Source organism: Elephas maximus, chromosome 14, assembly GCF_024166365.1.
Source record: "Elephas maximus indicus isolate mEleMax1 chromosome 14, mEleMax1 primary haplotype, whole genome shotgun sequence".
NCBI classification, from domain to species: Eukaryota; Metazoa; Chordata; class Mammalia; order Proboscidea; family Elephantidae; genus Elephas; species Elephas maximus.
Genome location: NC_064832.1, coordinates 79,418,781 through 79,431,738, shown reverse-complemented (window position 1 = coordinate 79,431,738; position 12,958 = coordinate 79,418,781). Strand labels below are relative to the sequence as shown.

Here is a 12,958-nt window from a genome sequence, read left to right as displayed (position 1 = left end):
TCATAGGTATACTAGAAATATTCCCACAATCCTTTTCTAAAGGGACCTGTATTCATTTACCAAGTTAATATGCACTGAAAAAAAAGAAATTACTCCACTAATTTGAAGACTATTGAATATGGTATCTGAACAGACATTAAAAAGAAGACATCTAAAAAACATCTTTTTCCCTAACTAGAGAGGGGATTTACAAATATTAGATTTAAAAAAAAAAAAAGTTCTTATTCACATGGAATTCACACTGTGTCTAATGGGTATCTGGGGATCTATTCCGTGGCTATGTCCCTGCCTCTAGTGTATAACTGGAAACACTGGTGGTGTAATGGTTAGGAGCTATGGCTGCTAACCAAAAGGTCGGCTGTTAGAATCCACCAGGCACTCCTTGGAAACCTTATGAGGCAGTTCTACTCTGTCCTATAGGGTTGCTATGAGTAGGAATGGACTCGACAACAAGAGTTTTTTGTTTTGTTTTCAAGTGCCTAATTGTACTAGATATATTTAGTAGCTGCCCTCTCATTGGTTTCCTGACCAGTGGATTAAAAACCAGTATGGAGGAAACTGCCAAGTGTGAAATTTCCACTCCCTAGCCAAGATAGCAAATCATAAATAGAATGGCATCTGTTTTTGTTATCTAGTGTTGCTGTAACAAAAATACCACAAGTAGGTAGCTTTAACAAACAGAAATGTATTTTCTTACACTTTAGGAGGCTAGAAATCTGAATCCAGGGAGCTAGCTCTAGGGGATGGCTCTCTCTCTGTTTGTTCTGGAGGAATGTCTTTGTTCCTTGGCTCCTTGTTGATCTTACTTTGCATGCCCTCTATCTTCCCCCATCTCTCCTTGTTCTCCCGCTTGTCTAATCTCTTTTATATCTCAAAAGAGATTGACTTAAGACATGCCCTGAACTGATACTGTCAAATTAACACATAACAAAGAAAACCTATTCACAAATGGAATTACAACCATAAGTATAGAGATTTGGGTTTACAACACATATTTTGGGGGGACACAATTCAATCCATATTCTAGCAGGTACTGCAATGGTGACCAACACTATCAAAAACTTAAAAGATACAGGGATACTGGTCTCTGCCACATCTGTTTTCAATTAATGCATTACTAATTGTGAAGTCCAAAAACAATTTGGTCTTTGTTCTCAGTTCCTGAGAACAAGACCATACTTGAGGTGAATGAGTAGGACTTATTAGACCAAGAGAGATCACCTGATAGACTAATGATGACTAGCCTCAGGGACATGATGTAATCTATCATGACCAAGTTGTGAAGTCAATAAAGATGCTGAACATGAAAGCTCAGGGAGCTTTCTGGTTGGCAAGAGCATTTGCTCTTGGGAGGGTTGCATAGAAGCTCTGCACTAGGACTCCACCCAAACATCATCCTATGTGTCTCTTCATTCGTATCCTTTTTGGTTATAACAAATCTGTAGTCATAAATATGGTATACTCTCTTTGAATTCTGTGAGTCCTTCCAGTAAATTATGGAACCTAAAGGGAAAAAAAGAAACTACAGGTTGGAAAGTAAGGGTGTACTGCAGGTTCCCTAGGTTGTACTGCTGTCCTGAAGGGGTAGTGGGAAACCAGACTTGAAGTTTGTGGCCAGCAAGGTAGAAGGTTGGGATGTCTTGTGGACACCTAAAACTTGGAGCTGGTGTCTGCCTATTTGGTAGCCTGAAGGACGATGTCTTTTTAACTTGTGAGCTCCAACCTAGTTCCAGGTGGCTAGGATCAGAGAAAGTGCTGCATGAGCAGCTGGACTAATGTATGGCTTCCTTCTAACTTGTGAGTTCTGACCAAGCTCCAGATAGCTAGGGTTGGAGACAGAGTGCCACGATGGTGGATGGCAGTGAGGATAGAGAAGTGGGAAGGTGAGAAGTGGGTCTATCCCCATATTTTGGGGATTGGATTCATGATGATTCTCACCATCCAGCTGATGACAAAGGTGGGATTGTGTCCTTATTTAGGGCACTATTTATACATTTAATAACAGTAGATCAATCATGGCATGGAACAAACCATAATTTTAATCAATTTTTAAAGTGTCCATAGCAAGAGATAACTCTATAGCAGGTTCAGGATACACTAATTTGTAATAAAGTGACAAGAATGCTCTATGGAGTCTGAGAAGTCTCAGGAGGAGAATTTTAGTTTATGCACTTAAGATTCTAGAGTCTTTCTATTTCTTCTAGAGAAGAGAACTGATCTCAGTTTTAGAACAAAGCCCTTGGCATGAGAGTTTTAGAAAAGAGCAAACACTGGCCTGGGGATACTAAATGACTGTATAACCAGCCTGCCTATCATGAACAGGTAAGCATCAGATCTACAGAATCACAGAGTCAGGTAGGTGCAGCAGGAATCTTGTATGATGGAAATGACACAAATGGGATTGGGCATAAACGGTTTCAGAAAAAAAAAAATGTAAGTTACGTGAATATTTGGCACAGATTCCTTGGCAAATATTTCTGCTGGATAAATGTCTCTCATTCAGGTCATACATTGTGATTTCAGAAAGGTTGTCTAGGACCACTTAATTAGGAGGAAAATATTAAACCTGGTTCACAGAAAGGTCAGTGCCATATGTTTTTGACGCTAGCTGTACATGTTTTGCCACTGTGTTACTGCTCCTTGTCAGTGGTGAAGGAAAATCTTCCTAGTGGGTTAAACTTTTATAAAGACCAGAGGTTATTACATTTACATGGAGAGAAATGGGACCTATAGTGCATATAAACACAGAGATGTACAGTTTTAACTCCTACAAGTAGTATGGGGAGTAAGAAATCCTGAAGAAAAGGCATGGGAATGGCCACAAAGTTTATGTCTATTTAAGTCTCACATTAATATATGCCAGAGAACATTTGAAATCCAAGAAGCACAAAACAATCAAGTAGATGAGATGACTCATTCTGGGGATGCCTGTCAATGCTTTTTTGTTTGTTTGTTTTTGGGCCAACCCCATGCAGTCACAATAAACCTATGAAAGGAATGGCCAGGGTGGCAAGGATTGAGGCAAAGCAGGGGCATAACCACATAGTCTTCCTCTTATCAAGGCTGTTCTAACTCCCACCACTGCAGAATGACTTAATCTTCTAACAACAGAGACTAACATTAGGCCCTTAATATGACTATCATCCCTTGTGAAAACCAGCCAGCCATTTAGAGGCAGTTTGCTTGCATTGGTCCCCTGCCACCAAGGAAGGGGCAGAAATTCATCCCTACCAAAACTGACACCCTTATCACATAGACTCAGCAAGTACAAAAGAATAATGGAATGGCCTATAAAGTTCCAGATAAGATGTCAGCTCAGGGACCACAACCTGTGCCCCTTTAGAATTGATCTCCAAGAATGTAGTCTATGTGCTGAATCAACCACTGAACTATAGAGTGCTGGACCCAGGAGACAAGGGAGGTAAGTAGAATTGACCCCTTTCCCCATTAATCCTTATGACCCATCCATGGAAAGTATGTGCCCCATCTCCACAAAATTTGTATCTGCCATATACTGATGTTTTTAGGGGAGTTTTTTTTTTTTTTTTTTTTTTTTAATGGTGAGGATTCCATTGAACTTGAAGTACCAATCACCACCTGGTCATTTTGGGCTCCTTATGCCCAGACACCAGCAGGTAAACATAAGAGTCACTACACTAATGACAAGTGACCCTGACTTCTTCAATGAGTCTTGAGAGTTGTTTTCCCACAATTTGAGAAAGTTGTGGTACATCTGGAATGAAGATGATTCACTGGGGCAATTCTTGGTGATTTCATAATAAATGATAATTGTGAACAGCAATTTCAATAGCCCATGCCTGACAGAGTTAGGGCAACTAAGGGCGGACACTTTGAGGATGAAGAGGTGGGTCATTCTGCCCTCCCGCCTCTCTCCAGCAAGCAATCTAGATCATCTGTGGTGCAGAGTGAAAGTTGGGAGAAACTTAGAATGACTAATGAAGACAGGAGATTATTACACTTAACCAAATCCTCAGGAACAGCTGCAGCAGCAGGGTCTGTAATCCATCTCATTAACTCTCCTTTATTAAGCCTTTGTAGACATTATGGCAGCTAACACTTCAACTGGGGCTTTGTGATGAATTGGAATGGCCAAGAGGATCTGAGTGATACAAGGGTGGAAGCTATCAGAATGCTCTTGAGCGTCACTTCAAATATTCTCTTTTCCACCTCTTATTCCAGGCACTGATGTGTCAGTGGGTTCAGTGCATACATCAACCACTTCTGCACAGTTACTAACTGAAACCACTTACGTTAGTCTGAAAGCAAGTACCTATTGGCTTTGTGCTTTAATGCTTCTCTAATAATTAAGTGTAGGCCTCCTTGGCAAATCTCCTTAGCACTAACGCTTCAGCAACTCGAAAGTGAGGGCAACTTAAAGGAGCTGGTCTAGAGAAGTGAAGTTTGGGAATTGACTAGATAGATGCTTCCCCCTTCCATCCATCACACAGACCGTGTTGTGGTGCATTCTTAAGCCATCTGAGAAGTTCTATGGGATTGAATTCCAGCTACCTGTAGCAGTATGTAACCTAAGAAAGTATCCTTGTATAAGTCCTCCCTCATTTAATGCTCTGCTCCAAGGTCTCTTCATTCCTGCTTTTTGGAATTACATTCCCAAAGAAACCACCTGTGCACAGACTTTGGTTCAAGACTGATAACTCAAGTAGAGAAAATACTTGAGTCATATAATAAAGAGGTCAACAAGGAAAGGCATTAGAAGAAAAATTACTTTATAATGACAGGACAACATATTTTTCTACTGAGATATATATTGCTCAATGCTTTATGCAGTAATTAACCATCAAATGAACAAATATTTACTGATCAACACTTGCTAATTGTAGAAGTTACTACAGTGAAGAGGAAATGATTCCTGAAATAGAGTTTATGATGATAAAAATAGTTAGCAAAATTACAAATTTAACATTAATTACGAATATAATAAGTAATGGGAAGGAGGGCAAGGGTGAAGAGGAGGGTACTAATACTTCGGGTGCTTAAGAAAGTGATGATAATGGTTTAGACTGGATGTTGTTATTGAGGAGTCTATTTTGTTTTGGTTCTTATTTGCTTTTAACCTCTCCAAATAGTGGTGTTTATCCTCTGTAATTTTAGCTCACAGCACTCACTCAAAAGAACGGCTCAAAAGATATTTTTGTTTTGTTTTGTTCAGTTTCCCAACAGAGCAGTCTTCTGTGAAAATTAGCAGTCTTTGGTGAAAAAAGTATAGGAAAACAAACTTTGCTTTAGAAGTAGAAGACAGAAACTTTAATTCCTGACATAACATTTACTTGCTATATTAAATGAGTTGAGTTGAGTTAAACAACCCAGTGGGTCCTATACTTACGTACTGTAAAGTAAGTATTTTAATGCATGTGGTGAAGGGTAATTGTGACTCACATGTAAAATATTTTACATAAAGTGCTCCTTTCATAGTGGTTGTCCAATAAATTGTAGTTATGGAAATGCAGGATAATGATAGTTTTTTATGGCTGCAGGAAAGAGTACCTATGAAGGTACATGGATACCTGCTATAACATACGTATTTGAAGAACATTAATATCCAGTTCGTTCTCACACGATAAGAGTTTCTTCTCAGGCAACATTTACCCAACCTCTTTATTTGCAAGTAAATCATGTTTTAGCCAAGTTCCCACCTACACAGCAGCAAGGAAAGTGATCAGTGTAGATAATCGGTAGCTTGCCTTACAGGCAATGAGCGGAATTTTCATTTGGTTTGTAGACGTTTTTCCTAGACAGCTATTAGAATTTAAAAAGTGCTCTTTCCAGACTGAAGATGTGAGAATCATTTGACACACTTTTTTCTTTAACCCGTTTCTGTCGAGTCGATTTTGACTCATAGCAACCCTATAGGACAGTAGAATCAGCCCACAGGATTTCCAAGCAGCTCCTGGTGGATTCGAACTGCCGACCTTTTGGTTAGCAACCATACTCTTAACTACTACCTTACCAGAGTTTCCTTTTTTCTTTAACAGAATCTACTTAAGTTTTTTTCAGACACACAGGATTCATTCTTTGCTCCAAAGTAAACCTTTAGGTAGAAAAAAGAGGACTGAAGTGTGTGACTTTTGCTCCATGCCTTTCTTGGAGATGTGCCTGCTATTTAGTTTCACCTCTATTGTAAAAAGCGAATATGAAAATAAAAACTTACTTTCAATCCTGTAAAATGTAGTATGTAAATATTTACATCAGGTTGACAATGGTGAAAAAAAAACACCCTTTAGTGGAATGCATTTTAATCTCTTCTCTAAAAATACGTATCTTAAAACCATAAGGAAAAAAATGATATGAAAATCCTTGCGGAATGCTTTCACTATTAAAAGCTGATGGAAACTAAACATAAATTTTGAAGGAGCATACCAAGCTATGATAGTCCTGCAATCTGTAGATGACAAAACTTCCTTTTTTTGTTTATGTTTACATAGAATTTCCTTAAGACCCTAATGTAAATATATTTCACATCTCATGTTATTCAACAAATGATGGTTGCTGTGTAGTTAGGTCTGCACATAAGACTGACTTTTTTCTTAAAGAAATAGTTCCAATATACGCATAATACTTTACACACTTTTCCTCCTATCATTATAATGGAAAAATATTTATTTGGAATATATGTTAGCATTTTAGTTAATCAATTTGTGAATAAATCACTTCATGAATTTTATTTAAAAAATTAAATTTCATGACCAGTGTCTTAGTTATCAAATGCTACTATAACAGAAATACCACAAGTGGATAACTTTAACAAACAGAAATTTATTCTCTCACAGTTTAGGAGGCCAGAAGTCTGAATTCGGGGCACAAGCTCCGGGGAAAAGCTTTCTCTCTCTATCGGTGCTGGAGAAAGGTTCTTGTCATCAATCTTCCCCTGGTCTAGGAGCTTCTCAGCACTTCTTTCTTGGTGGCCTGAGGTCTCTCTCCTCTCTGTTTGATTCTTTCTTTTATATCTCAAAAGAGATTGACTCAAGATACAACCTAATCCTGTAGATTGAATCCTGCATCATTAATAACTGCCTCTAATCCTGCCTCATTAACATCATAGAGGTTAGGATTTACAACACACAGAATAATCATATCAGATCACAAAATGGAGGACAACCACACAATACCAGGAATCATGGCCTAGCCAAGTTGACAAACGTTTTGGGGCAACAGATTTCAGTCCATAACATCCAGCCATCACATTTATGTCAATGAGAGCAAACAATGTATTTGTGACACTTACATAATCATTGATGGCTTGATTTTAAGTTAAAAATAGGGCACATCTAAGGAATGGGACATTTGATTGAAAAATTATTTGGGGCAGGAATGGTAAACATTATGAAAAGTAGCAATTCAGTGAGCACCCTATTCAGTCTTATGAAAAAATATAATTTTCAAAGAGCTTCTTGGAACATTGGACATCTAAGCATTTTAAAACTATGTTTTAAACCTGATGCAAAAATCCAAGATTCAAGTAGAATTTTGCAAAAAATAATTCGATACCAGAATACCGGGCAGATTGTCCATAAGGAATCTAATTATGATTTTTTTTTTTTTAATGACCCATGAAGGGTAAAGGCACAGGGTAGTAAGCACCTGAGCTCAGGTGGTTCTGTGTAAATGGGAGTTAAAAACAGGTATCATAAAGATGGCCTCCTCAGACTTGTGAACTAAATAAATGCTGGTGTGAAGCTGATAGAAATACTGTCTGGGTATTTAATCTTACCGAACTAGGAGAATAGTGATACTATTAACAAAAGAAGAGACATTAGATGGATAGATGGCTTTCAAAAGCGGTGACTTAGAATTAGATTAATGAATTTGTAATATTAGTTGTGAAGTGATTAAAGTATAGGAGGTGGGTCAAGTTGATTTAGGGGTAGAGATACAAGGCAATTTGTTCAGATTACGGAACAAATACCAGGATGCCAAGATATGGAAAGCTCCTCTTCTTCAGTTGCGACTTTGACCAAGGAATAGCTAGCTTTGCTAAAGGGAGATATGAATGCTGCCCTAGGTGCCTCAGTGCACGGAACAAGGAAAACTCATTGCAACTAAGAGAATATGATTTACAGACAGAGTGCATTTGCACAAAGCGCCATCAGGTTAGAAAAGAGGAAAGTCATTCAGGTGTGTTTACAAAGTAAGGCAGCCTGCCAGAATTAGGAAAAGCAAATTGGAGGAAAACAAAGAACGCCATAGAAGACATGTGATATGGAATCAGTATTCAATGTGCTTTGTGCAGGTGCAAAGAAAAATATGGCATTTCGGCTTATTAGTATTAAAGACCTTAAAGCAAGGAGCGGACATCCGGTACCGGCTGAGTTAGATAAGAGAAGAATGGGACTTGAATAAAGGGACCCACACGGACCAGAATTTGGGTGCACCCACATCCAGTTTGGATCCACAACATTCATTATTTTAGCTTCCAGGCAATGACACAAATAAGAAAAAAAATTTGGATTATCACATTATGATTTATTTATAAATATTCTACTTACTATGTTGTGCCCTGTGTTGTAAGTCACTGTATCAACTCATTAATGAGATATAAAGTGTGATCGCGCCTGGCACACTAAGGCAGGCGCAAGGTGACCCAGCTGGGAACAGCCTGACTAGAAAGTGGTTTTTGGAGATACTAGTTGTCATTCCTACCCTACAAAATACGTTGAGTCATAATCATCAAGATGATTGCACTCCCCATGACACTAACAGTAAATAGTAAAGCTGGGACTCGATGGCAAAATTATTTGTAGTATCTAATTATTAAGCACTTTATGTATACTAGAAATTATCAAAACACTCACATAATATTGGTTTAATCGTCACAGCAATTTGAGACGTGAATGCTGTTATAACACCACTTTACAGATTAAAAAAAAAGATAAGACAATGAGTGATATGGTGAAAGCCACCATAGCAAGCAAAAGATGGATCCAGGATTTGAACTCAGCTGTATCAAAATCCAAAACCTGAACATTTAATTACTATACTATATTATCTCAGAAGATGAGGTGTTGGTTTAAGATATTATGCTTCAACTTAAATCTATAATACACAATTAAATTATTTATATATGTGAGTTTTCACAAATAAGCCTTCACTCCCGAGCCTAGCTGCATGGCCTGGTGGAAACTGGAGCCTTGAGGCAGCAGCAGCAGAAGCAGCAGCAGCAGCGGGGCAGCCCTGGCAGCCCGAGCCCAGTGATCTGCCCTTGACGCCATGACAGTGGCTGTGAAGCGCCTTGGGGGGCAGGCCTGGGGGCTTGGGCCAGGTGCAGACAAACTCTTTCGTGGTGCTGGGTGGTGGAGAAAGCGTTGTCAGTGACTGCCCAGTTGCCCACACTAGTTTCCCACCACCTGGAGTAAAGCTGGGCCATGACAGCAGAAAAGTGACCGCAGTGGTAGCCACTCCAAACGGGGGTGCAGATTGTTCCCAGGATATAGCTTACACAGACATCAAGATGACTGGCAATGGCTCTTTTGGAATCTTGTACTAGGCATGACTGGCCGAGACTGAGGAGCTGGTCTTCATCCAGAAGGTTCTCCAGCACAAGAGGTTCAAGGAATGAGAGCTTTAGATTATGCGTAAACTGGATTACTGCAATATCATGAGGCTGAAATACCTTTTCTACTCCACTGATTTGGAATACCTGCCCGAGACCGGTGCCGCGGTTTCACCAAGGCCAAGTTGACCATCCCTATCATCTATATCAAGGTGTACACGTAACAGCTGTTCCCGAGCACCGCCTACATCTGCTCCCAAGGCGTGTGTCACCGTGTCATCCAGCCCCAGAACCTGCTGATGTACCCCAACATCGCTGCCCTAAAGCCCATCTTTCTTGCAGACAGTGGGTAAACCAGCTGGTGGACATCATCAAGGTGCTGAAAATAGCACCCTGGGAATAGATCTGAGAGATGAACCCCAACTACACTGAGTTCAAGTTCCTCCAGATTAAAACACACCCCTGGACAGAGGTGTTTAAATCTCGATTGACACGGGAGGGTATTGTGCTCTGATCTAAACTGCTGGAGTAAACATCATCCTGGAGGCTTTCCCCACTGGAAATCTTTGACCATGGCTTCTTTGATGAACTCCTATGTCCCAGAACCCTGTTACCCAACAACCGCCTGCTTCCCCCACTCTTCAATTTCAGTCCTGGCCAACTCTCCTTCCAACCATCTCTCAAGGCCATTCTTATCTGTTCTCACTTGAGGTGCTGGTGGGCTCTGTCACCCTGACCCCATTCTCACAAGCTTCAGGTGAGCCTCAAACCAGCAGCCAATCGATGGCACAGCAATCCTAACTCTTCCTGAGGGCCCCACCAGCTACCCCTCCACCTGGGAGCCTAGGATTGGGGGCCACAGCCCACCATGCTCCTCTTGCCTTGGCTGGGTCCCTAGACAGAGGTTGCAGAGATAAATGAGTCCCTGTCCCCAGCTCCAGTTCCTCCTTCACCAGTGATACCCTTGTGGTGGGTTTATAAGAGGATTTTAACTGGTTGTGGGGAGGGAAGAGAAGGAAGTAAGGACAGGGTTGGGGGCATGATGACCTCCTACCCCCTTGGCCCCTCCACCCTCCTCCAACCCCCTCCCCTCCTGTGTCCCTTGTAAATAGAACCAGCCCCTGCTTCTTCTTCCCTTCCCTGGCTTCCAGGTGTAAATAGATTGTTATAGTGTATTTCTTAAAGAAAACGGTGATTTGCACCATCCACCCCTACCCCCTCCTCCAGCAGTGTCTCCCCTCTGTCTTCTGCCTTAAGGTCTCTTCTCTCCTCTCCCCACCCTGAAGGGCCAGAGAAGAGGGAGAGATCCTGATTGCCCTTGTTTCCACTGTCAGGTTTGCCTGTGTACAGACTTCCCTTCAATAAATTATTGACATCAAAAAAAGGCTTTACAAATAAGAGTTGCTAATAGTTCACCAGGATTTACAATTAATAAAATGCCATTATATAATTGTAATAAAATTCAGTGATATTATACATAAATCTTAGGTTTAATTTAATCTTAATGGAGAAAAATGATGGGAAAGAAATTATTTTAGGATTTTTTTTTCTTTTTTGATAAATGAGCCTTGTGATTGATGATGGAGAAGTTTCAAGATAGAGAGAAGGAAATTGTGATGTGAAATTCAATAGCAGCTGTTACTATGTACACACATTTCTGTAATAGTCTATACCTCATTTTGTGCATGTTTACATACCACTAAGTACCCGTACCCCTGGAATTAAATGCCATAAAGTCTAGCACTTCCTTCTAATAACTAAAGTCACATAAAAGGGGAGTACCATATACGGAATCATTTTTTCCCAACATTGTAACTGGCCAGAAATCACACTGTTGGTAAAAATTGTTTAAATAAATACTATTTCTCTAAGGTATTCTATACACTAAACAATTATTATCACTTTTGAACCCTCGTGATTCTGCAAAAGAGGGAGGAGAAAATATCCTGGCTGCACTTGGTGGATAAAAGTAAATAAGGGCAAAACTCTAAAATATCAAGCTATCAAGCCATCTGGGTCTGGGGAGTTTCAATGAACTGAATACAAAACAAGTCACCTCAGTGATGACGGAGAAAATACCTGTGGGGATTCACAAGGAGAGGCTTAAGTTACAGGTCAGTTCTGCATAATAGTAGTGAATAGTTCTTAGTCTTTGTTATAGAAAATAGGCTGGTTCCCAGGTTACCTAAGGATGTAACAGAGAACTCCACAGGACAGATGGGAATCCTGAAGAAAAAAGGAAAGAAAAGGAGAAAGAAAGAAAAAAAAGAAACTGTACAGTTTCATGGATATTTTGGTGATACCTTTGATAATATGAGTAGAGGTTTATTGAGACAATGGATAGGCTAAATAACAGTAATTCTAACTGTTTTCAGTTGTCCAAAAGTGGCAAATTTCCAAAAGGTTCTTTAGCACAAAAAAAATACTGAGGAACATGAAGATTTCACAAATTCAGAAGAATATTTTAACACTGAAACTTTGAATATTTTTTTAATATTTATATATTCCACAGACTTCTAAACTGTTTGATATTGATGGCATTAACCTAGGACCTAAAATTTTATTTGGCCTCTTTTTTACACTACTTTCATGCTTTCTTATTCTCTTATGAAAGTCCAAGACTATGTTCTTTGCATCGGGTAATGTGCCCTTACAATAAACAGTTTGTATCACTTAGTACATATTTTGTTATGCTGTATGTGTTTCTATAAGTTACATTACAGAGCCCTGGTGCTGTAGTGGTTAAGAGCTTACTGCTCACCAAAAGATCAGGAGTTTGAGTCCACCAGCTGCTATTTGGAAACCTGAGGGGCAATTATATTCTGTCCTATAGGGGCTCTATGAGGCTGAGTCGACTCCATGGCATGTAAGAAAAAATCTGGCAATCTGTCCCCATTAAAGATGTCAGCGTAGGAAACCCTACGAGGCAGTTCTATTTTGTCCTGTAGGGTCTCTATGAGTAGGAATCGACTCAACAACAACATGTTGTTGTTGTATTGTTAGGTGCCTTGGAGTTGGTTCCGACTCATAGCGACCCCTTGCGCAACAGAACGAAATACTGCCAGGTCCTGCGTCAGCCTCACAATCGTTGTTATGCTTGAGCCCATTGGTGCAGCCACCGTGTCAGCCCATCTGCTTGAAGGTCTTCCTCTTTTTCGTTGAATCTGTACTTTACCAAGAATGATATCCTTCTCCACGGACTGATCGCTCCTTGCTTCCGAGGGGGATTCTGGTTAGACTTCTTCCAGGTCAGATTTGTTCTTTCTTTTGGCAGTCCAAGGTATATTCAATATTCTACTCTAACACCATAATTCAAAGGTGTCAATTCTTTTTCAGTCCTCCTTATTCATTGTCCAGCTTTCCTACGAATATGAGGCAATTGTAAACATTATGGCTTGGGGTCAGGCGCACCTTAGACTTCAAGGTGAC

At 40.0% G+C, this 12,958-nt stretch overlaps 1 pseudogene; it reads left to right on the top strand.

Moving 5' to 3' along the window:
- The first annotated feature begins 7,949 nt into the window (after positions 1–7,949).
- LOC126058097 (glycogen synthase kinase-3 alpha-like) lies at positions 7,950–10,330 on the top strand (annotated as a pseudogene).
- The last annotated feature ends 2,628 nt before the right edge of the window (positions 10,331–12,958 follow it).